This window comes from Rattus norvegicus, chromosome 19 (assembly GCF_036323735.1).
Source record: "Rattus norvegicus strain BN/NHsdMcwi chromosome 19, GRCr8, whole genome shotgun sequence".
NCBI classification, from domain to species: Eukaryota; Metazoa; Chordata; class Mammalia; order Rodentia; family Muridae; genus Rattus; species Rattus norvegicus.
Genome location: NC_086037.1, coordinates 61381690 through 61390522, shown reverse-complemented (window position 1 = coordinate 61390522; position 8833 = coordinate 61381690).

The following is an 8833-nucleotide window of genomic DNA, read 5'->3' as shown; positions in this document are numbered from 1 at the left end:
ACAGACACAGAGAAAGAACATAGAGATATTGTATACTCTTCTAGGGAGTGCAGGAAGTAGGCGGTAACAGACCTCGTCCAATGCCCACAGTTCCTACCACCAGTGATGTCACCAGATGAGGATCAAGCCTTCAGCTTAAGAACTCTGGAGCAGAGTCCAGATCCAAAGCATAGCAGGTATTCTTCTAGAACTCAAATTCTAAATTGTGGATTACTGATTAAAAAAAAAATTAAGTGAAGTAGGTGCCTGACACACTTCCTTTTGAAAGGTGGGGTCTCTGAGGGGACAAACTATTCAGGTGCTTCAAGACAATGCAGCAGTGATACTGTGCTGCTTCTGTTTCCAGTCTCTTAAATCACCTCTCCCAGGAGCTCAAGTCTCCCTGTGAACAGGCCAGAGATCCTGTGAAAAAAGGGGCTCCTAACGGGTCCACCGTTCTGGGCTACCCTCCAGACAAGAGAATGAAGAAGATGTGTTGGGAGTAGATCTTTCAGTCCTACCTGCCCCACCAAAGATCACAAGTGTCATACACAAACTGCCTAGCTGAGCCCTTTCCGATTTTCAGTCAAACAAAACTTCAGAACGAAATGATTATTTGAAGCTCTGAATTGTTTGGGGCACTTGCTTACCCAGCAGACGGTAACTGATGATCTGTCTGTCAGGTATGGGTCCTCTCTGGGTTCAAGTGCCAGCTGTGAAAACAGACTTCCCTGGGTTTGAAGCTTTCCTTGATGACTTGGAAGTCACATGACTTCAGGCAAAACACCTGTAATCTCTCTACAGGTAGTGCGAAGTGCTAGGAAGATCTAAGCACATTGATTTAGGTAAGAGGTTAAGTCCTTAAATCAGTTCTCAGTGTTCTAAGCAAGAACTTCTGAGGGCCTACCTACTGTGCCAAGTACCAGGCTCCAGAGAAACATCTATAATATTGGCAAAATAAGTCTCCCTTGCAGAGAATGCAAAGAGAGAGAGAGAGAGAGAGAGAGAGAGAGAGAGAGAGAGAGAGAGAGAGAGTTGTGTGTGTGTGTGTGTGTGTTTGTGTGTTGTGTGTGTGTGCCTGTAGAGTCTAAGAGAGTACATTGGGTCCCCTGAGCAGAGTTACAGGTAGTTATGAGCCACCGTACATGGTTTCTGGGAACTGAACTTGGGTCCCCTGGAAGAGCAGTGAGCACTGTGAGCCTTACTGCCATCTTTCCAGCCATTTTTTAAAAATACATTTTAGGAGTAGATGAAAATCAAGGGTTTACTGAGACTGAGGGTTTTCCTCGTGGGTGTGCATGTGCTTGTGTGTGTACATGCTTACATGCCTATCTTCGTGTGTGTGTGTGTGTGTGTGTGTGTGACTTTGTGCGTGTGCTCACACACGTGTATGTTTTTAGAGTGATGAAACCAAGGAATCACAGAACATTTTCCTCGCGGTTCTGGGCTCCTTTGACTGGCAGTTTTTGACTCCACCCCCAATGTAGCAATCTCTTTTGCTGGTAGAAGGTGATTTCCCTTCCTTTCCCATCAGTAAGGTTTGCAATAGTGTGCATTTCGGACTGAAATAAGAGAGCACACATGTTTGTGTTCTTATTTCTCCCAGGAAGTAGGAACAGGGAGAAAAAGAAAAATCTTCCAAATATGTTCCAAACATGCCAACAATAATTGTTCCCCGAGTGGAAACATTTCCTTTTGAAATGTCGCCAAAATTTTCTTCTGGTTTTCTTTTGAGTGCCAAGTTAATTAGCACCCCATTGGACCTTGCCGAAGCTCGGAATGCCTTTCAGTGTGCAGCTAACTTAGCCATGATGCACTGGACCTCACACCCTGCTACGGAACGTGAATCACCAGTGAGGGGCTATAGTCCATGAGGCAGGGAAGCTGTGTGGCTGGAGTCTTGATGCAGTCAATCAGATCACAGCGGCGGATAGGAAGGAAAGAACGGGCTGGATGGAGGATGGGCAGTAGCCCGCAGAGACACTACTCTGGGAACTGACACCCACCAGTTAGGCTCTACCTCCATATAGTACTACAACTTCCCACCATAGTATCTCAGCTGGGAAGTCACGTGCTCAAACATGAGTCTGTGGGGGACATGATAAGAGTGAAACTTTAAGGAACACTGTCTGTCTGTCTATCTATCTATCTATCTATCTATCTATGATGCAGAGTGCAGAGCCTTGTGTATCCCATGCTGGCATCAACCCACTATGTAACTGAGAATGTCTTTAACTCTTCTGATCCTCTTACTTCTGTCGCTGGAGTCCTGGGGTTACACATGTGTGTCGGCATAGACACCCTGTTTGTGTACAGCGAGGTCCACAAATAAGCACTGAAAACTAAGCCACACTGCTGGGCTCGAGGGAGACTTTATAAACATATGAGAGTCTTAAAGACAATTTAAAGACAGTGGATTTCCCTGGGAAGAGTTCTTATTTCTGACCCAATGGGTGTCTGTGGCCCAAATCCCAGTGACAACACACGTGACTGGAGCTGTTGGCTAAAGCCACTAAGTGACTGAGAAGGTTAACTGATTCTCCAGGTCACCCCACTCTGACTGACCATGCTGTCCAGCCTGATGTCTTTTTCCCATTAGAATAGATCAGAGACAATGATATCTTGCCTCTAATTAAATTCTCATTGTCGCCCAAGTGGTTGAAAGGGCGACTGCCTTCAACCTTTGAACTTGGTTTGTAGTACAAAACTTCAATTAGATAAAGGACAATAATTAGCAGATCTTTTATCTTTGGGTATAATTAAATCTTTACGAAGGGACGTTTTAATCAATGAGCTGTAATGACAAGTTCATAAATTAATTAATCCCACCAATGGAGGCTTGGCAGTAATCAATGAATCTTTACAGAGGTCTGGGGTGGGGAATAGAGCTGGGGGACCACAGAGGCTCTGTTTGGTTTGGTGTGAAGATTCTCATTTATTAGGGATTAGCTGGTTCAAAAGATGATCTCTTTATTTAAGGGGAAATCATTGAAAATATTAACTTTTAATGGAGGAAAAGCCTTCCGGGAAGTTTTGCTTTCAAACTTTCTTCTTAGAGTTCTCAACCCTGGTGCCGCTGTGCAAGGCCCACCCTTGTCCCATGCTCGCCTGACCGTGTGATCATTTAGTGGCTAGATTGTGTTAGAGAGAAACCAAAATGGATGTGGTCCACCATTAACTACTTCAAGTTTTTTCCTCTTCTAAACTGGAGCTGCTCATTGCTATGCTGTTAGTCATATTCAGCTCCCCGAGTATCTTTTATTAATAATACCTTATTGAAACTCAGGCAGGCTCATCTGTTTCTGTATTGCCCATCTTTATGTCATAGTACAAAGCTAGAACTGAATAGTTGCCAGAGACTAAGTGACCCATGGACTCCTACATAACCTACAAATGTGTATTTGGGTCTTCTTATTTAAATGTCTTCCAGCCCCTTTTCAAACCTTGGCATACTTTAAGCTCCAGAATTACCTCAATGCTGTTTATCAAGACCCTGAAGTAAATGTTTCCGATAGGGGACATTGGGTGTGCTATCCCCCTAATCAGGTTTATGACATTGGATTTTATCTCATCTATCCTGAGATAGGGGAGGAAGAAACGGTGATTTGGATGGGGAGTGTGGATAGAACTGGCTCATACAAAGGTCCTGTGGCAGAAGGGTGCCAAGTTCCTTCCAAGACCAGGCTGTAGTTCCTCAGGGCTTAGAGAGAGGGTGAAAGGGGTAGGCTGTGTGTTGAAGGCTGAGGCTAGGCAGACCATTGAGAGTTGAGAATATGATCTTAGCTTGTACCAATCATTCCCTAATCAAGAATCTTCCAGGATTTTACGTTCCTTTAGCTACAATCCTCAAGTTTAAGGGTGAGCCCTTAGTAACGTCTGTCAAGATGTGAGAGGTTCCAAAGGTGAGTTCGCCACAGGCGTCATTGCTCACCCCCACTATCACCTGAGGAGAGAGACTCATTGTGCGCAGCGCCATTGGGCAGCTCCGGGTTCCAGACTAAATAAAAAGGAGAAAGCAAGGTCAGCACCAACCTTCATCTCTCAGCTTCCTCCTTGTGGACGCCATGTGACCAGCTACCACATGCCTCTGCCACCAGAGCCGTCCCTGAAATGCTGGACCACGCCCTCACACTGGAAGCCAAAAGAAAATAGCTCCTCTCTCTCTGCCACAGCAATTACAGAAAATTAACTGAAACAATAGATATCGAGAGGGAAATAATGGATATGTCTTTGAGGAAGATAATTCTAATGTGAGTCGGGATAATTTGGTCTGTTTTTGAATCTTAGTCACTGATTGCTGTCCTCATGCAGGAGATTGGACCAAAGAGACACGAGCTTGAGATCAGGATCACCAGCTCTGAGATGGTTGGGAGCTTCCAGAACAAAATGGCTATGACGTCACACACATGGGGACCTTGTGATAGAAAACGATTGAAGGGGGCGGGAATTGGGAAATATTGCCCTGATTAGGCCCTGTTTTCTAAAAGAGATGAACCAAGGTGATTCTTTTAAAAAAAGAAAAATCAGCTGAAGTTATCCCAACTCCCTCTGAGAGGGTCTAAGGGAAAAGGTCTCAGAAGACTGACGTGAACGGCAGGGGTGACAGATCGGTGGATGAAATGCTTGCTGTGTGAACTCGGGCACCAGGCTGGGGATTCCCATCACCCAAGTAAGAGCCAGGTGTGGGTTTATATGTTTGTAGCTCCTGCTCTGGGGAAGCAGAGCCAGAAGGCTCCATGTCCAGTCAGAAACCCCGATCTCAAAACATAAGATAGTGAGTGAATGATCGGGGAAGATTTCTGTTATCAACTTCTGACCTCCAAACACACTCACAAAAGGGAAGGACAGGAAGAACGTAAGGGCAAAGCACACACACACCTATGCATGTAGGCATTCAGGTACGCACGCACGCAAGCACGCAAGCACGCACGCACGCATGCACGCACGCAAGCACGCACGCACTCATGCACGCACGCACGCACGCACGAACGCACGCATGCGCAAACACGTGTACAGTGGAGATGGGGCAGGGAGGAGCGGGAGGTAAGAGAAGGAGATGGAGAGGGAGGTAACTCTAGTGTGGAAGATGCCCCGTGGCCCCTCCACATCTGGTGGTAGAGTAAATAGATATTGAAGCCGGTTCTTTGAGAGTTCTTTTCGGAGTGTGGGTTTGCTTGGGGAGAGCATGCGGGTCTCCCTTTCTCAAGATGTTCTTAAAAATAACAATACTCATTTGAATGGGGCTCAGAGTCCCTGGCAGGGAGACATTGGGCTCTTGGAAATATTACTATTATTTCTAGAGCCAAATTTAGCGAGGACGGCCCTGCCTTTAATTACTGGTTGATGCTGAGCCGTACAGGCAAGTGATTATACGCACAATTAGTTGTTCCCACAAGTAGCCAATTATGCGAACGATTATTTAAGAAAATTGTGGTTCCTGCTAAGGGAACTTTTACATCATAGCCCCAGAATACATTTCTGTATAAAAATTCCTTTTATTGCATGTATTATTACTTTTTCCTATCCCTGGGCTGCTGGAGACACAGCCCTTGTGGCTCCCTTTGTGGAGAGAGAGGAATTTTCTGTGCGAAAAATCCAGACCTTTGGGGTACTCTGCGACTTGGCAAAGAGTGGGGTTGAGAGTTGGAAGCTCTCATAGGACAAATCTTGCACTAGAGACCCCGACTTCACCCTGTAGATGGAGCAGTTGACGAGGGGCCCATTTGGAGGCATATGAGTCCTGGGGCATAGCCATGTGAGGCCCCCCATTACCCTCCAAGCACTGGAACTAAAAATAGAAGGAGCCACAAACAGAGGATCATGGGTTGTCTGTCTTTGAAACCTCGATGAGGAGTGTGACTCCACCCACAACATGGTATTTCTACTGATTATTTGGGGATTTTATATAATGTAAAAAATCATACCCACTTCCCGGTCCTCCCTGGGCTACCTTCCGTCCTTGTGACCTCCCCAGAAAAAAGAAGAGAGAAAAACGACCAAGCCCAATTTGTGTTGCTCATACGTTCACTGGAGCATGGTCAAACTCCCGGTGGCCAGCACCTTCAAGAAAACAGAGTCTTGCCCCACCCCCAACCCCTGCCGGAAGTCATGAGCTATCAAGAGCTACACTTCAGCATCTCTATCATTGACTTCTCATCAAAGGCTTTCAGGCTGGACTGGCTTTTGGGGGGTGGGTGGGGGTGAGAGAGAGTAACATTTGTTACAAAAGTCTTCTGTGTCTCCCTCAACTGGGGTGTGACTTTGATAGCACATTGCTCTCCTCCAAGATCTAGTTTACATTTCTGATCTGTGGAACCTTAGCAGTATATACAGGTGTTGTTTTTGAGACAATGGGTGCATCTCCATCTGTCACAGGAGCCAGGGGACATTGGTATACCTTGTCAGAGTTCAATGAGGGTGTGCCTCTGTTAGCATTCAACTCAGTTACTGTACAACAAGAACATTTTCTGTTGTGGTCTAGCCTAATTAAATATTTACTCATTCGTTTTCTGTGTGCATGTGTCTGCATGGGTTTGTATGTAGCATGTATAAACAGGTTCCTGTGGAGGCCAGAGGGCATTAGATCCCCTGGAACTGGGGTTACAGATTGTGAGCCACCTCACTTGGGTGCTGGGAACTGAACTTGGATCCTGTGCCAGAGCAGAAAATGCTCTTAACTTTTGAGCTATCTGTCCAGCTCCCTCATTTGACCTAATTTTAAATAATGCTTCTAACTAGAATGTTATCTTCAGGTAATTTTTGAAGATCAATACACGGATATGGTTATTTCTGAGAATTTATTCATCTTACAATAAAGCAAATTAATTTTCATTCTTTGTCCTCAAAACTATAACCTATTTCTTCTTTCCTGACATTTCCACCCAAGAGGCAAAGTCTGGTACTTGCTTTAATTTTCTGTCCCTTTGTGAAAACAAACAAAACCAAGACCTTTGCGCCTATGCCTTACCTGTGTGTTTGTTGACACATTTGCCAAGATTGAAGACTCCGGGTGCTACTACTTGAAGTGGAGAGAGGACAATAATGAATGATACCCCACTCCTTGAGCTACTGCTAGACAGGCACACTCCAAGGATGACTTAAATGATATATCTTAATATCCTTGTCATTCTTGCTTCTTTTGTAGGAAGCCATAGCTTTTTACTTGAATTTCTCTGTATTTGATTCTCTTGTTTTTTTGTAGCCGTACTTCAGCTTCTCAGTCAGCAGCAGAAGGGCCAGCATTGACGTCACTGCTCTTAAGGAGAGCTGTGGCTTTCTGTCTTGTGGAAGTCACCACCTTATGAGTCACCTGCAGGATTCCCAGCACCTGTGTCCCGAGAGTCTGTCTCACAGTGTGTCTGCTTAGGCAGGCAACTGTTGAGCCAGGATGGAGAGCTGCTCCCCACAAGCAGCTTGCACACATCTGGTAGAGGGGTTGGTTTTCCAGGTTTAGATTTTATGCTTTTGAACAATGGAGTCCACCATGAAAGAAGAAGAGCTCTCAACCCACCCTAAGAAGAGAAACTCTGGATGGTATCCCCCAGCACGTCGTATTTGTCAAACATTTCCATTTTGTTTTAGAGCTTGGCCATAGATGGAAACATTTGGTTGGCTCAGTTCTGCAGGGTTTAGGATACCCATCTTCTCGCTGCTCTGAAAATTTATGGAGAAAGGGGAGAAAAGCCCCACCCAGATTTTCCAAGACTATCTCATATTTCTCCCACCAGGCATTTCTGCAAATGTATCACTACCTTTTGAAGTGAAGAGGTCTACACATTAGCACATGGAAACAAAATCAGAGACAGTGATGGTTTGTATCTACTCGGCCCAGGGAGTGGCACTATTAGGAGGTGTGGCCCTGTTGGAGTAGGTGTGTCATTCTGGGTGTGGGCTTTTAGACCCTCACCCTAGCTGCCTGGAACTCAGTCTTCCACTAGCAGCCTTCAGATGAAGATGTAGAACTCTCAGCTCCTCCTACACCATGCCTGCCTTGATGATAATGGACTGAACCTCTGAACCTGTAAGCCAGCCCCAATTACAAGTTGTCCTTATAAGAGTTGCCTCAGTCATGGTGTCTGCTCACAGCAGTAAAACTGTAACTATGACAGAGATGTAAAGTAAATTGTCCAGAATTAAAAAGAAACTAACAGAACACAGTTGCGTTTTAATGCCTCTCCTCTCTCTGCCTTGCGTGCATTCGTGCATGCATGCGTGCGCATGTGCTGGCGGAGTCCCTGGGAGCTAGAGTTACAGGTCTCTGGGAGCCTCCTAGTGTAGATGAAGAAAAGCAACCAAACTCCAATCTTCTGCAAAACGGCACATACTTGCAACCACAGAAACATCTCTCCAGCCCCCATTTTTCTTGATCTGTCTCTTCGTACAGATTCCCTGGTGCTGGTCCTGTCTTCTCTGACCACTAACTTTCTGGGTACTCCCCTCTCACATTTCGTGCATTTAGAAATTTTTATCTCAACATCCATGCTTAGCAAAACTATTCCTGCAAATGATGTGTAAAACTATTCCGAAGAATTCCTGTAGTTTTTAACCCATCTTCAGTAGGTTAACATCCTCTGTAACCATAGAATGGGTCCCAAGTCCACCATGTCAGTAACTGAATACCTGATCTTCAGGTCATAGTCACATGTCTCCAAGTAGCCAATCAGATCTCATTTCTCTTCCAGCTTCCAGTCCAGAATTTCATATTGCTCTCAGCTACTTAGGGTCTTCTCATTCTTCCACGATTCTTTTCCTTTTTTTTTTTTTTTTTTGACCTTGATAGATGTGAAGAGTACCAAACAGTTATTTTGGCTCTTTAGCGTGGGTTTCTGTTACATCTGCACTGCACTGAGTGAAG